The following is a 16,489-nucleotide window of genomic DNA, read 5'->3' as shown; positions in this document are numbered from 1 at the left end:
TCTCTTCCTTTCCAAATATTCCTTTGATATCAATAATTCCTTTGCCATCCTCCTTTTGACTTATCCCTTGGACATAATCTCACTAGACATCTTCCTTCACTTGACTATAACTTTTCTCTTTATTCTTCATATGGCTGTGAGTAGTGATCCGAATTGGATCCTTGAAAATTATCCAAGTTTCTATGATTGTTTGAAATCATGAAAAACTTCAAAAATCTTATGAACAATGAGCTATCAGGAAGGACCTTTGGATAGTGGTAGTTTGTGGCCAGCACGAAACAACGAGGACCTTGGTCAAAGCGCGCTGACCGTTGGCCCATGGAGACCGCGCAGTGGCGCAAACTAGCAATTGGGAAGACCAGATCAGAAAATGGAGGCCGTCTTTCGCTAATTGTGCATCGCTGGGAAAAACCCGTCAAGAAGGAAAAGCCCCAAGCACTCAGTCACAAGAGGAACCAAAAAACCATAGGAAAAGCACTAAAACAGAAGGCAGGTCCCGTGATCCAAAACTGGCTGAATATCGGAAGCATTTTGGGTGGTAAGCGAGTTTGGCCGAAGAGTTAGCAATTCCATACGTTGGATGACTCTTGTCCAGCGGATGAGAGAGAAAACCACTATCATCTCGGGCTAATGTTCGAGCAAGTCAACAGCGTGATAAGAGCGATAACTGTAGGATCTGGAGGCCCCAGATCTAATGGTGGAGATTGCACCCGTTGGGAGACCAAATTTGATTGAGAAATAAGCTGAGGCATATAAATATTTGAAGTCCAATTTGACCATTGAGCTGGCGGATTAATCATTCCACAAAGTAACCAAAATAACGACTGTTTGAGGAAAGCTGGAGCTCAGTTCGTGAGGGGCCAAGTGGCCACCTCCCTATGAAACGTTACACAATGGCGATGACGCAGAGGTAGGGAATTCCAATTGGACAGAGGAAGGTGATCCGAAGGGCCAGAAGAGAAAGCGAACAATCAAGGGATGGATTGGCTTTAAGCCATGAACAGACAGAGAACAGAGACAAGGAAGATAGGAGAAGACAGTGAGACAGCAGAGAGAGTGAAGTAAGATGCAGAGAACAGAGAGTTAAGTTGACCTACAGAGTTAAGGTAGCATCGAGTAGACAGAACCAGGCTTGAAAGGTTTAAGCAATCCCTGAGAGGATATCTGTCGGGAACTGAGTACCAAATTGGACTATCCCATTAAGACCAATTGAGGTTGAGACTTGGTAAGGGGGAGTCTGTGTACTCTAGTGGCTTGGGGAATCCAAGTACCACCCTACTAAACATCATCTGTTCCAGGAGACTCAATTTGAGCTCCTCATTGTAAAAACACTGCTTAAAGACACAATAAAGAAGGCCACCATTGAAACTTGGACCAGGAGACGTAGCCTAGGAGGATTGGGTGAACTCCTTATTAAATTGTTGTGTTTTGCATTTGCTTGCTGTATTTCTTTTACTGTTTACTAGTGTCTGTATATTTTACAATCTTATCGACCCGTTGCCTAAGATAACATAGAAAAACACACACCAGCACATGAGTTTGTAATACCTTCATTAATAAATTAACTAAGATCACTCACTAGTGATATTCAGATCAAGTGGTATCAAAGCTCTAGGCTTTTAAGGTTAGACAAGCTTGTGTTTGATTTAGCTGTTGAATGCTAACTAGATCAAAGCTCAAATTAGGAAAAGGAGAGTTGGTTGAAACTAATCCTAAAATTGGAAGAGTCTATCCTCAGAAGACAATGTCAGAGGAAGGTTCTGTGGGGCCAGACCCTCAATTTATAGATAGTTTCTTGGCCATAAGGTCCATGGTAGAGGAAATGTATAAGGATTTTAGAAAACATAAGGATGAATATTCATCAGGCTCCAAACAAGATAAAGGAGAAGAAGAGTCTCTCCTCCATGACCACTCAAAAGGGAAAGAAGAAACCTTTCTCAAACCTCATAAAAAGAAGACATCTTTGATTAAGCTAGATGTTAAATCTGATTTACCAATATATGATGGAGAGTTGAATGTAGAAAAGTTGGACAATTGGATCAGAAAAATTGATGTTTATTGCAGAGTGCAGAGTGTTGATTCAGACAAGAGTAAGATTCAGCTGGCCAGCCTACGCCTTGGAGGCGCTGCCCTGGTTTGTTTGGAAGGCAGGACCCAAGCTGACATGAAGAGACATGGTAAGACTATTTTTGTCTGGAGTGAATTTGTTTCTGCAATCAAAAAGCACTTTTATCCACTGGCCTACATGCAACAAGCCATGATGAGCTGGCAAACGCTTTGATAGTTGAAAGGGCAAAGTGTACAAGGTTATACGCGAGAATTTAGTAAGAGAGCATTGATTCTAGGAATCTGATTAGACTCACTTGAGACTCTGTTGAAGTACATTAGTGGTCTACACAGCTACATGAGGCACACTATCCTCATGATTAATCCCACTAGTATAGATGAGGTATATGTTCAAGCTGCACATATAGAAGCTAGAGGAAAGAATGGAAACCCAGAAGTTGGGGGATCATCCCAACCCACTGCAAGCAAGAATAAGGAGAAAAGAAAACATAAATGGAAAGCAAGGAAGGCCAATACTGCACAGAAAAGCAAGTCTTCATGCACTCATTGTAAGAAGGATGGGCATGATGATGAGCACTATTGGATTTTGCATCGAGAGCTAAGACCTAAGAAGTTCGAGGGTAAGAAGAAGAAGACTGTTGTAGCTATTCAAAAAGATTTGGGGTCGGGCTCAGGAGATGAAACAACCATTGTAGCCACTGGTATAAAAGATAAGAATTTTGAAGCATCTACTAGTAATTCTACACAATCTACTATTGACACAGAAAATGAGAGAAAAAGACATGAGATTTTCCATATTCGAGTTATTTCCAAACATCAAAAGATTGATACTTTGTTTGATAATGGTTCACAAGTAAATCTAATTTCTGAAGAAATTGTAAAGAAGTTGGGATTACTGACTACACCTCTCAAGAAACCATACGCATTAGGATGGTTAAATGATAAAGCACAACTATAGGTGACTAGACAATGCAAACTCAAGTTTTCTTTTCAGTCAGCATTTGTATATGAGGTTGAGTTGGACATAATTCCTTTGGATATATGTGGAATTGTTTTAGGAAGTCCTTACTTATATGACAAAAAAGCTATCTTCTATATAGCTGAGAACAAGTATCTACTCGTTAAATATGGAATCAAATACTTTGTAAGAGCTCATAAGCTCAAGAATAATTACACTCTCATAAACTCAGGGCAGATGAAATGAATGATAAATTCATGCAAACAATTTTTACTGATGGTTGTAAAGGAAAAGAAACCTGATAAAACCAATGTATTTGAGGGCTGTGATGCTAAACAACAAGCTGATTTAGAAAAAGTTGTTTCAAAGTATGATATCTTGTTTTAAGAACCTAACGGTCTACCACCCAAAAAGGAAATAGTGCATGAAATTAATTTGTAGCAAGATGCTCCATTGCCTAACATTGGAATGTGCAAGTTTTCTGCTTTAGAGAATGCTGAAATCAAGAAGCAGGTGCAGGATTTGCTCGAGAAGGGGTTCATAAGACCTAGCACATCACCATGTGGATCTCCAATCATTTTGGTGAGAAAGAAAGATGACTCATGGAGAATGTGCATTGATTACTGAGTATTGAATAACATAACAATAAAAAATCGTTATCCCCTTCCTCGCATAGATGATATGTTATCAATTGAAAGAAGCTGTTTATTTTTCCAAGTTAGACTTTCATAGTGGATATCATCAAGTCAAAGTAGTAGAACAAGATGCATGGAAGACTGCTTTCAAAACAAAGCAGGGCCTGTATGAGTGGCTAGTTATGCCTTTTGGCTTAACTAATGCTCCTACTACTTTCATGAGAATAATGAATGATGTACTTAGACCTTTTCTTGATGATTTTGTTATTGTGTATCTGGATGGCATTCTAATATTTAGCAAAGCATGGGAAGAACAAAGACACTAGATGTTTTGAAAAGAGAAAAAATTTATGTTAAACTCTCAAAATGTGAATTTGGCAAAACATCTTTGAATTATTTGGGACATATAGTAGGGGGTGGTGAATTGAAGATAGATCCCTCTAAGGTGGTAGTCACTGTAAACTGGCTTAAATCCAAATTTGCTATAGAAGTTAGGAGCTTCATAGGAGCAGCACAATATTGGAGAAAGTTCATTTCTAACCTTTTCTTAATTGCAGCTCCCTTACATGCTTTAACAAGATTGAACAAGGTGTTTCAGTGGGGAGGCAAACAACAGAAAGCCTTCGACATCTTGAAAGAAAAGATTAGTACAACACTAGTACTAGCATTGCCTGATCTTCAAAGACCCTTTGAGATTCAAATGGGTGCCAGTGACTATGCCATTAGAGTAGTGTTGATACAGCACTGTAACCCATATGTTATCATTCCGAGACATTTAATTATGCAGTAGTTAACTATCCTACATATGATAAAGAATTGTATGCATTAGTACAGAGTGTGAAAAAGTGGAAACATTACTTAATGGGCAAAGAGATAGTAATACATATTGATCATCAACCACTTCAATATCTACACTCCCAAACTAAGTTGCAGCAATGAAGACACTATAGATGGATGGGTTTTCTACAACAGTTTCATTTAGTCATCAGATATAAAAAGGGCATACACAATAAAGTTACAGATATGTTATCTAGACGCATTATAAATTCATCTACTATACTTAAGCATAATTCTGTGTTACATGACAACTACATTGAACAATATGCTCAAGATATAGATTTCAAAGATGTATATGCAATTTTAAGTCAAGACAATGAGTAGAAGAATTGGATTATCATGTAAAGGACCGACTCCTATATCATTGTGTGAAGCTATGCATTCCACAAACTGAAAGAGTAAAGATAATTCGAGAAGCAAACACTTCTCTTATATCAGGTTACTTTGGGATAAGTAAAATAGTTGCACAACTGCAAAGGTTTTGTTATTGGAAAAAAATGAACGAGACAATTTCTAGATATGTAAGAGGGTGTACTATGTGTGCTAAAAGCAAGCCCAGTAATAGAAAACGATGCTCGTACACTCCATTACCAGTTCCTTCTCATCCTTGGGAAAGTGTTTCCATGGATTTTGTTGGAGGACTGTCTAAATCTAGGAAAGGTCATGGTTATCTGTATGTTGTTGTGGATAGGTTCAAAAAAATATGTATTTTGATACCTTGTAATAAACAGATTATAGCTGAACAAACTACAAAACTATTCTCTCAACATATATGGGTTCATTTTGGATTACCCACTTCCATTATATCTGATCGAGACACCCGATTTGTTGGGAAGTTTAGTCAAGTCTGTGGGAACTGATGGAAACCAAACTGAAGAAAAGCACAACTTTCCATCCACAAACTGATGGCCAGACAGAAGTAGTCAATAGGACAGTGATCTAGTTACTCATGGGATATTGCAGTAAGCATACTAAGCTTTGGGATGAACATTTACGTTATGTGCAGCATGCTTACAACCGAGCCAAACATTCTTCTACACAGAGATCTCCTTTTGAGACCTGTTTTGGTTTCACACCAAGGTCTCCTTTGGATTTTGTCTTTCCTAAGGACACAACAGTTGAGGGACACAGCGATGTGGAGAGGGAAACTAGGTTCATTGAACAAATCCAAGAGATCCACCAGGCAGTATAGGAACAACTAGAAAAGAGCCAGGCCAAATACAAGGCAAGGCATGATAAGCATCAGATGGAGCATAGTTTCCAAGTTGGTGATCAAGTCAGACTGTATATTAGCAAGGAAAAAATGCAAGGTGAAGGTAAAAAGCTAAAGCCTATCAGGTATTGACCTTTCAAGATACTTGAGAAAATTGGTGAGAATGCTTTTCGGCTTGATTTACCAGCCTACATGCACATCTACTCAGTCGTAAATGCAGATAGCTTGAGACTATTTGAACCTTCGCTAATTGAGGATCCTGAAGAGCAGAGTCAATTGCCTTCTATTGATGACCCGCTACTTAAATATCTTAATGAATTGTAGGAAGACACAGTTTTAGACAGGAAGGTAAGAACAATGTGCAGAGGAGATGTTGAGTACCTCAGAGTTGGGCTCAAGGGTTCAAAATCGAGCAGTGCAAAGTGGATAGAGATTGGACAAGTGAGACAATTATACCCTCACTTAGCCAATTCTTGAAAACTAACTTTTGGTGGTCCAAAAGCTTTTTTCAGTTGGAAGGCCATGATCCGAATTGGATACTTGAAAATTATCCAAGTTTCTATGACTGTTTCAAATCATGACAGACTTCAACAATCTTATGAACAATGAGCTATCAGGAACGACCTTTGGATAGTGGCAGTTTGTGGCCAGCACAGAACAACGAGGACCTCGGTCAAAGCACGCTAACCGTTGGGCCATGGAGACCACAAAATGGCACAAGCTAGCAATTGGGAAGACCAGATCAGAAAACGAAGGCCGTTTGTGATGCGCAATTAGCGCAATCACGCATCGCTAGACAAAACCCCTCGAGAAGGAAAAGCCCCAAGCACTCGGTCACAAGACGAATCGGAAAACCATGGGAAAAGTGCTAAAATAGAAGGTAGGTCATGCGCTCCAAACCGGCAGAATTTTGGAGGCGTTTTGGGCGGTAAGCGGGTTTGGTCGAAGACCCACAATTCCATACATTGGATGATGTGTGTCCTGCGAATGAGAGAGAAAATTGATCTCATCGTAGGCTAATGTTCGAGCAAGTCAACCGTGTGATAAGAGCGATAGAGGTAGCATCTAGAGACCCCAGATCTAATGGCGGAGATTGCACCCAATGGCAGACCAGATTTGAGGGAGAAATAAGCTGAGGCATATAAAGATTTGAAGTCTGATTTTACCTCTGAGCTGGCAGATCAATCATTTCACAAAGTAACTGAAATAATGACCGTTCGAGAAAGCTAGCGCTTAGTTCGTGAGGGGACAAGTGCCCACCTCCCTTTGAAATGTTACACAGTGGCAATGACGTAGAGACAGGGAATTCCAAGAAGACAGAGGCAGGTGATCCGAAGTGCTGGAAGAGAAAGCGAATAGTAAAGGGATGGATTGGCTTTAAGCCATGAACAGACATAGAACATAGACAAAGAGGATAGGAGAATACAATGAGACAGCGAAGAGAGTGAAGCAATAAGTAGAGAACAGAGAGTCGAGCTAACCTGCAGAGCTAAGGCAACATCGAGCAAACAAAACCAGGCTTGAGAGGTTCAAGTAATCCCTGAGAGGATATATGTTGGGAACTGAGTACCAAATTGGACTCATCCCATTAAGGCCAGTTGAGGTCGAGACTTGGTAAGGGGGAGTCTGTGTACTCTAGTGGCTTGGGGAATCCAAGTACCACCCTACTAAGCATCATCTGTTCCAGGAAACTCAATTTGAGCTCCTCATTGTAAAAACTCTGCTTCAAGACACAATAAAGAAGGCCACCATTGAAAGCTGGACCAGGAGACGTAGCCCAAGAGGATTAGGTGAAATCCTTATTAAATTGTTGTGTTTTGCATTTGCTTGTTGTGTTTCTCTTACTGTTTTCCAGTGTCTATATATTTTACAATCTTATCAATCTGCTGCCTAAGATAACATAGACATGCACACCAGCACATGAGTCTGTAATACCTTCATTAATTAATTAATTGAGATCACTCACCATTGATATTCAAATCAAGTATTCATCTCTTCACCTGTTAATATAACAGTTTCCAATAATTGCTTGTCTTTCCTCAAGTCTATATGACCTGCAAACATGCAACAATCATCAATTTTAAAAACACAATACCTTCCATCCTCTTTTGATGCTTCAAGCACCAATCTTCCATTATAGATCTTCTGGATTTCAATATATCCTCTTTGTTGTGATTCCATTTCTTTGAGTCTCTCCTTCTCTAACAAATCAATATGAATTTGTTCAAGTTCCCAAAACTCATTTTTCAGCTTGCCATTCCACCTCTGTTGTAATAGTTTCCACTTGACCCTTTTCTTTACTCTCCATCTGTATATTTGATCTTCACTTGTCTTTCTTTGTACTGACAGACTAATCTCTTGTTCCTCATTCTGCTGTCAGTTGCTATACTTCTGCAATCTAATGCCTTCCTCAAATTCATTCTCTTGTTGCTGATCATTTCTTTTAAATTATTGGTTTCTTCCATCTTTATCTTGCTGAATTAATACTTTTGTCTCCTTCATGTCTCTAAGGACATAACTTCCTTTTTGTTCCTGATCTTTCATCTCACCTTCAAATAACCTCTGCTCAATTTCTCTGATTTCAACATCATATTTATTAATGCTATCTTCCAAACCTACAGTCACATCATTAACTGAAGAGTCTAAACATTTACTTAACTCTATAAATGCTAGAGACAATTCATCCTTATCATGCATAGTAACCATAGTCTCCTCTTCATCAGGTTCTGAAAGCTTCATTTATCCTTTAGGTTCCTTGAGAAATATTTCCAAGAATTCTAATTCCATGTGAAATCTCCCCAGTAGTTCATCACAACTTCCATTCTCAGCTTCCTTCTCTTTCTAGCAATCCTCCTAAGTTATCTCGTTCTCTGCACTATCACATTGTAAAGTTCTTTCATCAACTTCATTAAAAAAATTCATGTGTTTACCTTCTTGTAATATCACTATGGCATTTTCATTTGACTTCTGGTCTATATCAACCTCATCTGACTGTTTCACACCAAACATAATTTCATCTATGAACTCATTTTGCTACAATAAATCAACACTTTCTTCCTCTAAAAGGCATTCTCCATCATACCTCACCTCAAGAGCTTCATTCCTATTTGTGACAGTTTCACCAAATGGTCTATCATCTTCCGCATATCCTACAAACATACACAAACTATGAGAATTAAAATCAGAAGGCTTCATTGCCTCATCTGCTCCCTTTGTCAACATATCTTTGAATTGTTCTGAACTATGCCAATAGTTCATGAGATCTTCAGCTGATCTCCCATTATCCTCTTCACCCAACATTTCACCTTGTTCTAGTCTACAAATGGAAACTTCCATTTCTGCCACTGCTTCTTAGAGGTTTTCCATCAACCACTTTACCTGTCTTTGATGCAGCCTTCTCTACAACTTAGGCCACTTCACTGGCTTCCTCTTCAAGATCCAACCTTGTCTTTGGTTCTCCTCTAGCAGCATTACTAACACATCGAATTTTTCTCTTATCTCATCCATTTCCCTGTCAATCTCTGCTTGACTCATCCATTCCCTATGGATTGTTTGAGCACTATTCTTCTTCATCTTGTAGCCTTCTTCTGAACCCTCCATATGACTTTCCATAGCCATCTTCTCTTCTGTGTGAGCTCTACACCTGCAACCAATCAACTTCTTTCTAAGTTGATCTCCTCACTAAGCTTCTCCTCTGCCTGGTCTCCAAGTCCTCTTTCCTTAGAACTTGCGCTGAGAAATCTTGCTCACTCTCTCTGGTTGCTACACTCACTACTCTTAAGGACTCCTCTGTCCCTATCTATTCCAAGCCTCAATTGGAATAAGGTTCTGCTACAATCTCTAAGAACTTCCCAAAAGTTCTTCTACAGTCTCACTGCTGTAATCTAGTGCCAAACTTGCATACATTCAACTGCTACTACTTTCATACCTTTGTAGTCATAAATCTTCATAAGCAAGGTATCCTTGCTCTGATACCAAAATTGACGCAGACAGAAAACAATGGCTTTATTAACCCACAATCGGATCTATAAAACCCAACAATCACCCCACCGAACACCCCTTTTTATTGAATACTATGCCCTTTCCTTTCGGAACCCAAAAGCCTGTGAAAAGGATTATAACAATGATTTTTCCCTTTCACAATCGAAATACCCTTGAAAATGTGAATACAACACTTTTCCTCTTTCAGAATAAATATATGTGTTAATGTCGCGGATCGAGATCTAGCTGATTGGACAGTCATGATTTAATTGCCATATTGGTGGTAGGAGGTCCCAATGGTCCGCAACTATTGATGCTTCCCTTTGGCAGAGGTCCGATATGATATCGCTAATTGCTATTAGCGATTACATACGCCCACTTAACGCTTTACCTCTCCCACTCCCGAATGCTGATGCGATAAGTCTGCAATCGCATATCGCAAAGGTTTGGGGACAAGCCTTTGACGTGTGCTGATCCAACTGCATGATGCGATATATGTGGTGGACCCGATAAGACCCAAAACTCCCATGCATAAATTTTCAAGTCCACTTCCACGAATCCATTTAGTGTTTAACGTGATTTCTCTGTGTAAATGGCATTCGACGATAGAAGTAGTAAATACGCTTAGGTGATGCTATGTGGGTTCCACGGACCCGATAGGTTAAAAATTCCACCCATAATAATTTGAAGTCATGATTCTCAATCTGAATTTGTTTTGTGCCTGATACTTAGTGTATTTTGGGTTTTCTGCTTGCGGAACCGAAACAATGGAATGAACTCACTAATTGATCCTTTAACCCAATATTCCTATTATAAAATATAAAAAACATAGGGACAACATCAATATCATCCACATACAGAGAAGAACAAGAATTTGAGGCCTCCATGGGCTGTTTATATTATTATGCACACAACATTGATTTATTCACAATCAATAATAACAGAGTCTCGGCCTTAAGCTAGATTACACAGATAAAGACCTCTATTTCAAAAAAATGCAATCCACATACTATGCTACTCTCTTGAATTCTTCCTCTCTGGCATGATTCTTCAATTAGTGGCCTTCTCCTCCTATGGTACGCTAGGCTTACATTACTCTCGAGTCCTCTCTAATCCTCCTCTCTCTTTTTCTCCAGAAAAGACATGAAAATACATATATGCCTAAGCTAACCATCTCCTTCCAGAAATGAAGGAATTCACAATATTTTTAGAAATCAATCCTATCCTAATCTGAACAAACTAAACTACTTAGCTTGATCTCCACTGAGGGAGGATCACTTTCCATTTACTCCCAATTCAATTCAGAATTAGGCCATAATTAACTACTTACATTTATTTGAAATTAATACAATTAAACAACAAAGTCTTCCTCCAAACTTTCAATATCCACAACATGTGACCACACCATCACATTGCTGGCTAGGCCTAGATGCTCCTGCATCACACCTGAACATGAGTGTTTTGGGTAATTGATCCCAAGTTTGCTCCAAATATAACAAAATTTCTAAGAAGATGGTATTGCTTTGTAAACCACCCATATGATAGAATGTGAAATGTTGTGCTTCGGGCATAATATGGAATGTTTCACTTTTCTGAAATGTTGTGTTTCGCGCAGAATATGGAATGTTGCACTTTTCCTAGTGACCTCCTCTTTATATGCTCCTTACACATCCAGTCTGCTACAGTAGTGGTTGTAAAATATTTATTTTGGTGTCATTGCTATAAGTTTTTACTTTATTCCTTTACGTGCTATGAGTGAGATCTCTTTCACCATGTAGAATTTATGAGCTATGCTTGATATGTGATGGGTAGCCTATTAAGTCTCTATAACAAGAGGCGATATTCAATGTCTTTATAATCGATTAATTAAAACATATTGAGATTCAAAGTTATTTTTCTAGAATCCACTGCTCTAACAAATGACAGGGAAGTATGGAGATACAAGACTACCACCAATGAAATTTGCTATCACGATAACATGTGACAGGGATGATGAATCTCTTATATTATTCTAAAGAAGCTATCAATTCTTTATATCTATATATATATATATATATATATATATATATATATATATATATATATATATATATATATGTATGTATATATATATATATATATATATATATATATATCTATCTATCTATCTATATATATATATATATATATATATATATATATATATATATATATTTGTTGTTGTTTTGAAAAAAGGTGCAAAACCAATTATTGAACAGAGAAATATAGCTCAAATTAGTGGTTCTCAACATTCTTAGGTGCTGAGAGAATGTATCGCTAGTTTGATTGTGTGATTTTGCTATATGTTGATGAATCTTGTTGTTCTTTGAGCTTCAAGAGAATCAGTTACAGGTTATGTTATGAGATCCATGTGTGTAGAAAGGTCAGTTGCATAATTGACTATTGGATATAATCGAATATCGAGATTTTCCTTTGGGAGATCGAGAAGCATCAATTATACAAATTTCATAAAATATTGTTAGAGGTTGTTATGTCTTAAATGAGTTGGATGAGAAGCTCGAAGATTGTGGCGGTCAAAAGAGCGTTGTTCGGGAGAATTCAGAGTGGGGATAAGTGTTGAGGAAGATCAGTCAGACAAATGTGACATGGGAATTGTAATTTTTCATTTTTGTATTAGTCTTTGTAATGATGTAATTTAAGCATTAAAGGATGGACTTAGAATAATGCTTATATTAGTATATAGGTAGGACTGAGTTGTTGGATTTTTGTTGAGAGTTTTTCTCAACAATATTCTCTTTGTTTGGAATGTGTTGGATCTCATGAGCACTATTTATGTGGCGTGTACTTTGGCTTTGAAGGTAATATATACGAAATATTTTTTTGTGATTTGTATATCATGACTATTCTTCTAATTTCTTTGTAAATTTTCTGAAGATAATCATGGTTGTAACCTTGATGAAAAATAACCATAAATTTACCTACTATAGCACTTGTGAACATGTATGCTTGTTAAAAAGTATAATCAATGTTGCATGTAGCTTCTAAGCATGCCAAAACCACCCAGTCGAGGTAAATATGAGCATATAGCCTATACCAAGGCATCAATACATTGTCGTTCATGATAGTTTCGATCAATATCCACAAAATGACTCTCAATAGGAATGCAAGTATTTTCATTTTGGAGTTATGACTATATTGAAATGGAATAGCTAGATATGCATTAAATAGATCTTCTCATACCACTTGGGGATGTCAATATATCAATATTATGCATCCTTCTAATCAACCATATTCCTCTCAATAATATAGTATTGTAAATTATGATATCTATAAATATGTTATATATAGACATACCCACTCAAATATCCACATATAAAGATGTGGGTGTGATATGTGCTTTCGAGGGAGAATCTGTAGAAAAGTGACCAATGAAATAAAACACGACTCTCATGAGTGGCAGACTAATGGTTAGGGTAAATCCGACATCCTTAATAAAATATGAAGGTGATTTCAGTTTTAATTCAATATATATATTTTAAGTTAACTAAAAGCAAAGATAAGTATATATTTAATATAAATGTTTATTAAAGTTAAAAATCAGATATACAAATTACCGTATTCAGGAAAAAAATATTGACCGTAATAATTACCTAGGCTTGTGCTTCAACCAATACACCTTAAAGGGTTCCCTTCATGATGTATTTTAAATGGGTAGTAAACTCATCTTCGTTACTTTGAAATGGATCACATACATATCGGAAAACTATAATGATAACAAGAATGGATGCTTGGAAGATAGCTGTCAAACTAAAATTTTCACATTTTTGTTAGTAAGAGATGCCTATCCTTTTGTATTGAACATTTCATCACTTTAGATGATACCATGCTATATATTTTAATAATGATCTTCCTACTCCAATAGTTTTACCCTAAAACTTTGTGATCTTTTCTAAATCCTCCTCAATTTCTTCATGAAATCCAGGTCTTTTTCATAGCAATAACAAAGTATATGAGATTATAACTAATGTTAGGCATAGGCATTAGTATTTGTAAGTTGATTCCATCACCTTGACATGAACGACCATGGATTTGTCCTCGTATACCCATAATGGTTTCATTAAGGCAGTTGCAACACTAATTGGATTGACATTCAAATTGATGGTGGCTTTGTTGTTGTACATGCTGCGTAACTTTGAATATCTTCAAATATTTGCAATGTGCTTTTCGTCATGCTATTTATAACTCACACTTATCACTTTGCCATAGGAAACGATAGGTTCTACATTGTCGCATTTCTGAATGGCTGTTTCATTATCTGCGTGCTTGTAATTTAGAATACATTCCAAGAAAGGCGTAAATTTGATTAGCACACATACCCCTCTAGTTTTTCCTTTATAATTTCCTTACCTATGACGTTTGATTTATATTTTTAATATCATTTAAACATCGTATATTATATGTTTTAATTACCTTTTTTGTGAATTTGAAAACACTTTTTTGTTATTATATGTTTTGTGTTTTATATTCCTTAACATCGTTTTATTAGGGTCTGATCATAAAATAAGCTTTAATCAAATAACTAAGTAATATCATAGATGCATATATTTTATAGTGCTTTAAAAAGGTAATATATATTCAATTATGATTATTTGTAAACCCAAACTAATTAACGATTTGGTGCGATTATGTATAGTCATTATTTATCCAATTTCAAATATTTTACAAATTATGCTAAACCATTCTTGGAAAACTTTCAAGTACTTTGGTCAAACCCATTAACTATAACATATTTTGAAGAAGAATAATCAATGTCAACTTTCAATTTGATGAGGTAGACTTAAGGAGGACATTATAAATAATAAAAGAGGTTTGACATCACTTCTAAATAAGAATTTGGGAGGATTCTAGCAATTCAAGGAATAATAATACACACATAGATTTTAAAGAAATTTGTAATCTTCTAACAAAAAATAAGAACAAAGATTTATGATAGACATGCTAACACCTAAAAGGAACAAATCAAGTTGTGTTTAGATTCAAGTATGAATGTATCCAAATCATGATAGTCTTGGATACTGACAAAAATTGAAGAGAACAAAACGTGGAGCAGAGGACTTGCTCTTCTATATATTACAAATCACTTAAATAAGATTACATTGGAAACATTAGTAATAAATGACTAGAGTTAAACTCTACTAACTCAAACTGAACTCGGACACCTGGAGAGATGGTTTTGAACCCTAATATGTGGTTGGGATTAGATTCTCCAACCGATACATTACATTTGATATTTCCAAATCCAACCAAAAAAATCGATTGGTTTTCTAATCAAATTAATAAATAGACCAATTTTATGAAAAATGAGTCCTATCACCGGTGTCCCAACAATAAAGAAACTACATAATACTCTCAAAATCAAACGAGAAACAAATCTTTTACCTCCATAAACACGAAAAGTTAGTTAGTGTTTTATATATAATACCAATAGCCCATGGGTTTGGATATGTTGTGTGAGCTTCAACCTTTACGGTATACAACTCAATGTTCATGCTTTATGCTTAAGTGTGTACAATGTAAGATACCTGGTATGACTAAAAAAAAAAAATAACCTTTTTTAATATCTCCAAAGATCCACTATCAATAAGTCTATGCTTATCTTGATGTCTCAGCTTAAAGTCTTAGTATTGTGGGTATTGAATAGTTAAATAAAATTACTTATATGTGTAAATGTTCAAGTAATCTATTTAATTAATAATTTGAAAAGTTAAGAAATCTAGATCAATGACATGTAGCTTTTAAGAGGGTTAGTATTTAACAATTAAATAATGAAAATAAATGTAAATGCCCTTCAAATTCATGCACTAATTAACAACAATAATGAAGGTCACGTTCGTAATCACCTCTGATAAGCTATCAGATTATATTTTAATTAGTTTTAACTATTTTTTTCGTTTGCAATGAGAAAATGGATGCGCTTAGAACACACATTCAAGTGTGGTAGAGATTAAAAAAAAACACTAATTAGATGAGTTGTATAGGAGCTAGCGTGGTTTAATCACATTAGGTTTATGATGTGGATTTCCATGCTTAAAGGGCAATGTGCCTCAAATAATCATTCAGGAATATTTGATTATTTGTTCCACCTAAAATCCTTTTCATTCCACCGGCCACTCCGCAGAGGAGTGTAACCATGTCATAAGATTGATGTGAATAAGTGCGATGGAAAATTACGCGTCATACAAGACATTGAATTAAATTTCCGTTTGATTCGACATCCAGCCCAAACTAACAATCATTCAACAGTGGCTTAATACAACGCTTCAATTTGTTTCTCTTTAGACTCGTTTTCCTTTACAATCTCATAGGTAATTCGTTCTGTAAAAGAATAGCTAGCTAAGGAGCTACCAGGAAATGACAAAATATTCATTAAAAAAATATAAAAGATTGACAACCACCACGGATTTATTTGTCAATTAAATTTATAGTAATGTCAATTAAATTTCAATAGAAATGTATTTACTAACATACTGCTTAAGCTTGAAATAAAATTGAAATTACTGATGAGTAAGTCGAATTTAGAGATAAAAATCTTACTCCAAATGTACCAATGGGTCACCAAGCAACAAAAATAGAATGGATACCACCTGACAATATGGTCACTGCTCTCTGTCCAGCGTAAATTGAAGTATGGCGCCTAAATTAAGACATTACACTCATTGAAATTTAGATATTTCCGTTTTCACAACGCTCTATACGCTTATTTTATATATGTATAAAATTGTATGTAGCTTCATTCATGCAGCTATGTGTAGAGAAATA

This window comes from Pinus tabuliformis, chromosome 2_1 (assembly GCF_031772625.1).
Source record: "Pinus tabuliformis cultivar Carrire ecotype Pingquan chromosome 2_1, CPIR1, whole genome shotgun sequence".
Lineage (NCBI taxonomy): Eukaryota > Viridiplantae > Streptophyta > Pinopsida > Pinales > Pinaceae > Pinus > Pinus tabuliformis.
This window is presented reverse-complemented; position numbering follows the sequence as displayed.